We start from the raw sequence: 6,437 nt of genomic DNA on the forward strand, positions 1-6,437 counted from the left end.
AACATTTGCTTTGTTTTGACAATTAGATAAGCTATTTTGAAATACTTGAAATTATTTCTGTTAAAATTCATAAGAATATATTTGCTTAAAGCTATCATTATACAGCAGATACTTTTATCATTTACCAGGAATGCTCATGATTCTTGTCATTGGGCAATATATCTACACTTCAGTCTAGTGGGCCTAGTTCTGTACTACACATTCCCACAAGAGACCTCTGAAGGCATTTCTTATCTGTGTAGGCGCCACAGCAGTGGTGGGCAACACATGACCCATGGACTGCATATGACTTCCTGTTGACTTCCCAATTCATTAAATTGTGTGTGGGGTGGTGGTGGTGAAAAAGGCAACAATTGCGGCTACTGTGTGCCAAAAGGGTAAAGATTAGCTTGCAAACAAGCTAATTTTGTCCCTTTGGGCACTTCATAGCCACAACGAACAGCATTTCTATTTTTTTAATGTTATTTTTTCAGTGCCCCTTGGGGGAGGGTGCAGGCCATCGAGGTAGGGGGAGTTTGTGGGACGAAAATGTCCCCTGCATCACCTGCAGTTGCTCACTTCTACTCTACATGAAAGGAGTGACAGCAGAGAGAAGTCCACTAGCTCTGTCCATCTCTGTCACCATCCTTGTCGTCCTTCCCATGGTCAGGGTGAACTTCTGCAATGGAGCGCATTGTGTATCCCTGGAGGTTCCCTGCATCATGTACAACTCTGATTTTCCAGGGACTTACATCACATGGAGAGCCTCCACAGATACACAAGGCTCCCCGCTGCAAAATTTCAGCCTGAACATGAGGATGGCAACAGAGGACAGTGGAACCAGTTCACTCATTCCTGTTCTCCTCTATCCTCGTGTGTAGAGCTGATATGGATAAGAAGGTCTACATAGGGGTAAAGTGGATATGTCATTCAAAGCTGAAAAAAACAATGCAACTACTTTTCAAGTAAAGTAGCTTCAAATGCAGTCAACCGAATGCTTGTCTTATGCAAGCCCAATTGAAACAAAAGGGGTTGTGCCCTTCATGGGTATAGTTTACAAGTCTGAAGTCTGATTCCACCCACCCACCCACCCCACAATGATTTAGACAATGCTACTTAGCCCATTGAGTTCTGTACAAGCTTTTGATATCATTGAATTTCGGATCAAGCTGATCAAGTAGCACTTCTTTCTATCAGCAGCTTTGCTAGTGGCCCTGGAAATATATGCACGCTAAAACGCTAACCATTGACCAAAAGGGTAATAGGCTGCATCTTCTACTGAGTCAATATTGGCACTTGGCCAGTCAGTCAGGCCTAACTGTAATATGTGTTTGGGGGTGGGGGTTACTACATTTATTATTCGTATTAGGCATTACTGACACTGATTTTTTTCTTATTTATTCTCTGACCCAGATTAAGACTTCGATAGGCTTTGAAATGAGGTAATCACTAAACTTTATCCCAAAAGATTTCAAGTGCCACTTGTCAGGGGCCCCGTAAGAGCATTTGGGAGTGACCGGGGTTAATGTAGCAGTGCCACTTGTGTGTATGGTATCACGGGGGTTGTATAAACCATCACTAGCATTTCTGTGATCCAAATCTGCCTATATTTGGGGATGCTGCTTTGGATCCATCTGAGTTTGTTCCAACTATGATCCTTTTGTAAAGCCCAAGTATGAATATTCATAAACGTTCATGGTGCATTTTCTTTCTATGCATGTTACTGAACATGGCCCCTTAAGATGTGCGGTTGTACATGTATTGGGAACACCACCCTGGCTAGAAACAAGCCCATAGATTTTAATATGTTAAAAACATTTACATTTTTTTTTTAAAAAAGGGAAGGAAGAGTGAAAATAGAAGGCATTACAGGCTAAGTTGGGGAATAACGTAGTTTAAAGGAGTGTTGCTGCTGATTAACAATACCTATCTGGGCAGGTTACTTTTAGCACTGAAATGTATGTTATAAAAAACAGAAAGAGGTGAAGGACCATAGCTAATATGCATATTATCATGCTATCATTGATCCATAATATTTGAACAAATTTGGCTGCTGGGCCTATTATACCACTTTAATAATGAATGTGAGGCTAAATTGTGTAAGACTAAGCATCTTGGTGGCAACTACCAGTTCTTTATTTAGATATTATTGTACACTTGAGCTAAAATTTCCTCTTTATCGTTGGTGGAACTGCCATGGTATGTACCATCTCATAACAGAACATCTGTGTTTAAAGTGCACAAATGGCCTCTTGAAATTCTTGACCCTATATGTGGACAGGGAAAGTGTGTGTGTGTGTGTGTGTGTTAGTTATCATTTTACCAGATTTCTCCAGGAGCTGGAGAATTTCTCCTGTGCTTTCTCTGGGGTGGGACTCGCCATTAGCAGTGGTAGTTGTAGAGCATTTTTCTTTTTGTTTAGCTACAACTGCATGTGGCAATAGCAGCAGCAACTGGTAACATGATTGCCATTTTGCATCCTCCATGATGTCCCAGACTTAGAGTCATTCCAGGGCATTGTTGAGGAGGGTTGGTGGGTGATGGCATTCACTGTTGGAAAATGGGGGAGCATATTCAGAGAAAAATCTGTAAAGTTGTCCTTTTTTCCCAATGGAGGGGTTGTTAAAATACAAGTCTCAGAATAGTTTTCAGTATGTTATCTGATAAATTTCAGCTCTAGTTTAAAGGGCTCAATATGGCAGAGAACACTCCAGTATCTAGATTATGAGATCACATTAGCAAATTTAAACCAGCAAGGTAAATTGGATTGGCCAGCTGCACAACAGTTTTCAGCCTAATAAGAGCTGAAATGAACTTGGGAAGGAAAATTATCAAATTATCCTTGACTTCAAAATGTGAATTTATATTCACATAATTCTCATGTCTTAAATAAGGTATATAATGATTGAATCAGCCACTTGATACTTAACATTATTAAAATGGATCGCATTCAAATTCAAAGTTTAGCAACAAGAGTTAACTTCTTCTTTTTTAGATTCTCCAGTCAGATTTCAAAAGCAAAATGTAAAGATGTGTAAAAGTTGAAACTAAGTTCTGAATTTTTTGAATTTGTGAGAAACTTCATTTCGGTTCTAGTTCAGATTATGCTTGATGTAAATGACACAAATTTGTGCTCCTGCTATGTTCAGCCTAACACAAATTTCTTACATATGCTTCCATTTAGTGAAAAATCTTGTAATTTACAATGTGTGGCAATTTCACATAATGATGGCTTCTCAACAAGATATATCCATGAGAAATTGATACATGTGATTATGTATTCTCTACATAGTTTCAATCCTCTTTTGAAATTTGCAACATTTGTGGTGAAAATATTTGCTAACAAATGTGACTCTTGAAATAGGGAGAAATTGGTTTCCAGGAAATAATTTCTAGCACGCTGGGAAGGCACATCTGCTCTCACCAGATGAGTCAGTCAAGCAGATGGAATAATTAAGACTCGTGGTATTGATTTGATTGTTCCAATGTTCAAAAATGATCAGCCAGAACTTCACAAATGTACACCATCACGAGACTAGGAAGCTTTATAAATTCATGCCTTCTGTTTTCTTAGCCCTTTGTACAGGGTATGTAAAAGCTCTTTGAGCCCGGGGGCTGAATTCAGTTTTGGAGAAGCTCTCAGGGGTTGCATTCCAATGCTGGGTGTGGTTAAGGCAAAAGGGGCAAAGCCAAAGTACGAAAATGACCAGCATGTTTTAGCTTAAAGCTCTTACTGTCCACAAGTAAGGCCAGATCTACACCAAGCGGGATATTACACTATGAAAGTGGTATGAAAGCGATATACAAGAGGCAGGAGCCACACCAAGCAGGATACAGCACTATGAAAGCGGTATACGGTATGTGTCAATGGGCCCCAACAATTGTCAGTGCACTTCAATACCGCTATAAAGCAGTAGTGTGGCTCCTGCCACTTATATATTGCTTTCATACCACTTTCATAGAGCTACATCTTGCATGGTGTAGATCTGGTCATAGTCTTAGGAGAGGAATTTTAACTTTTTAGAACAGGGGGGAAAACTGCAAAAATGCTGGGAGACCACCAAACAATAGGCAGTTGGGGGAAGTGGGTGGAGCCAGGAAAGGGGTGTGGCCACCTGAAGTCACCTTGAGGGCCACATTTGGCCTGTGAGACTGAAGTTGAACACTCCTAGAATAATAATAATAATAATAATAATAATAATAATAATAATAATAATCTATTTATTATCCGCCTCTCCCTTAGCCTATGATGCTATCACAATTCAAAGCCTTTTCCAGTAGCCCAAATGGTAAGACACACTTCCACCTGTACTGCAGAAAAATAATGGCAATTCTTTGCCATTAGAAAAGACCGAGAGGTCTATTTCCCTCGTTATGTGGTATCCTCTGTACACAGCTTGGTCATTTGATAAGATGGAGGCGCTGTTCAAACCCTTTAAAACCCACCGTGTGGTACCTCTCTATGAACACAGCAACCATGTTGACAAGTGCAGCCTTTCCTGATTGCAAAGTGAGTTTGGCATCCTCCTGCACACACGCTATGCTTACTCATATCGCTATGAAGAGATGTTACCGATCAATGTAGTTATGTCGCCACATGGGGGTATTCATGGGTATGACCTGTGTGGGGTGCTTTTAAGAGTGTTTGTAATGAATCCCCTGCCGAAATGGTAAACCACTCTAATCCAAATCTACTTTTTCCCCCCAAGCTATGTGCATTTTTAGGCTTGTGTGCTTTATGCAAATGAAAACTGAAATTCTAAGGATGCCAACAAGAGTTGGCAAAGTTTGATATCCGGCTTTAGGGTCTGCATGACAAATGGAAGGGAATCCATTTTGTGCAGTTGTTTAAGCTGGGAAGCCTGCATGCTCAAGCCTCAGCTAGATCTCTTCACAATGAGGTGTTCATGAAATGTCTCCCCCTGATTAAGAGAACTACCAATCATTAGCCTGAAATATGTACGCTCTTCTATCAAAATTCTAAATATGAATTACATGTGGTTGCATAGCAATTTTTTTTGCAAATAGCAGGTGAGCATTGAACCAGTAAGCTATCTTGTGCAGAAATGCTGTTCTCAGAGCTTTTATTTATTTATTATTATTTACATACGATTTGATATTTTGCGTACTAAAGATGGACATTTGAACTAAATTTTCATCCACAAATTGGATTTAACATTTTGGAGCACTTAATAAACCTTACAAAATATTTTTTGGCATGATGCTCTTCTTCATCTGGAAGACAATCTGGGGATGTTCTAAGTTTCAAATGTTTACTTGCTTAATACAGCATGTTTTCCAAAAACTGAAATCTGTCCCTACAGCTAAACATGCACTTAGTACTTGAACTTAAAATATGAAATTCAACATTCAAAATTTCTGTGGATTTCAACTTAGGTGTTGTTGTTTTTCCTTTTCCAAATTTCATTTGCTGTATAATTTTGCCAGGTGTTCCTTCAGTGGCATATTCTGCTCCCTAGAGACAGTTGGTGTTCATTTCATGCACTCAGACATCTTGTGGTTCATGTATCGCTCTTGTTGTGCTGCTCTTCATGGCAGGAAAACACAAAATTGGCACCATAGACCAACACTTGGCTCCCAAGGTCACAGTGTGCAAGGACTCTCTCATACAGCTGCAGACCCCTCGTCACACACCATTTCGTTCTGGGGTCCCTCAACTGTGAGGAGCAGATTTTGGATGTGGGTGTGTGCAGGTGCTACAGAGGGAAGTGGAGGGCAAAAATCCCCATTCCATGTATGGAATATAAGTTAGGGTCCAAGCTAAACAGTCCAATCCTATCCAAGTAAGGTGCACTTAAACCATTGAAGTCAATAGCACTAAGCCAGGAGTGAGCAACTTGTGGCACTCCAGATGTGTTGCACTGCAACATCCATCAGTCCTCACCAGTATAGCCAGTGCTGAGGACAGATGGGAGCTGTATACCAAAACACCTGGAGGGCCACAAATTGCCCACCCCTGACTTAAGTGTTTCTAACTTGCATAGGATTAGGCTAGCCTTTCCAAAACTGTTTGCCTCCAAATGTTTTGGACTTCAACTCACAGAATTCCTGACCCTTAGCTATGGTGGCAGGGACTGATGGGAGTTGAGGTTCAGAGGATACCTGGTTGTGGAAGGCTGGCTTAGGTTGGTAAAACAAAAGTTTCCAGCTCCATTCACTGCTACTAAACTCTTAACTGTCAAAGCAAGTATGTTCAATTATTATTGTAGTCATTTAAACTATGTTTTTAAAAACTATTATTTATTTTAATGCATGTGATTTAGTTTTCAAGGCAGAAAAGTTCTAAAACCAAACAAATACCCAAGCTAATTATAAAAGAGCAGTGTTACACATTAAAAAAGAGAGAGAACAACTTATGCACAAGTATTTTTCTGTTAACTATTGACACTTTCTTATTATTTCCCTGAAGGAAGGAATTTTGTTAAGGTCTAAAATGC

Source organism: Elgaria multicarinata, chromosome 4 (assembly GCF_023053635.1).
Source record: "Elgaria multicarinata webbii isolate HBS135686 ecotype San Diego chromosome 4, rElgMul1.1.pri, whole genome shotgun sequence".
Lineage (NCBI taxonomy): Eukaryota > Metazoa > Chordata > Lepidosauria > Squamata > Anguidae > Elgaria > Elgaria multicarinata.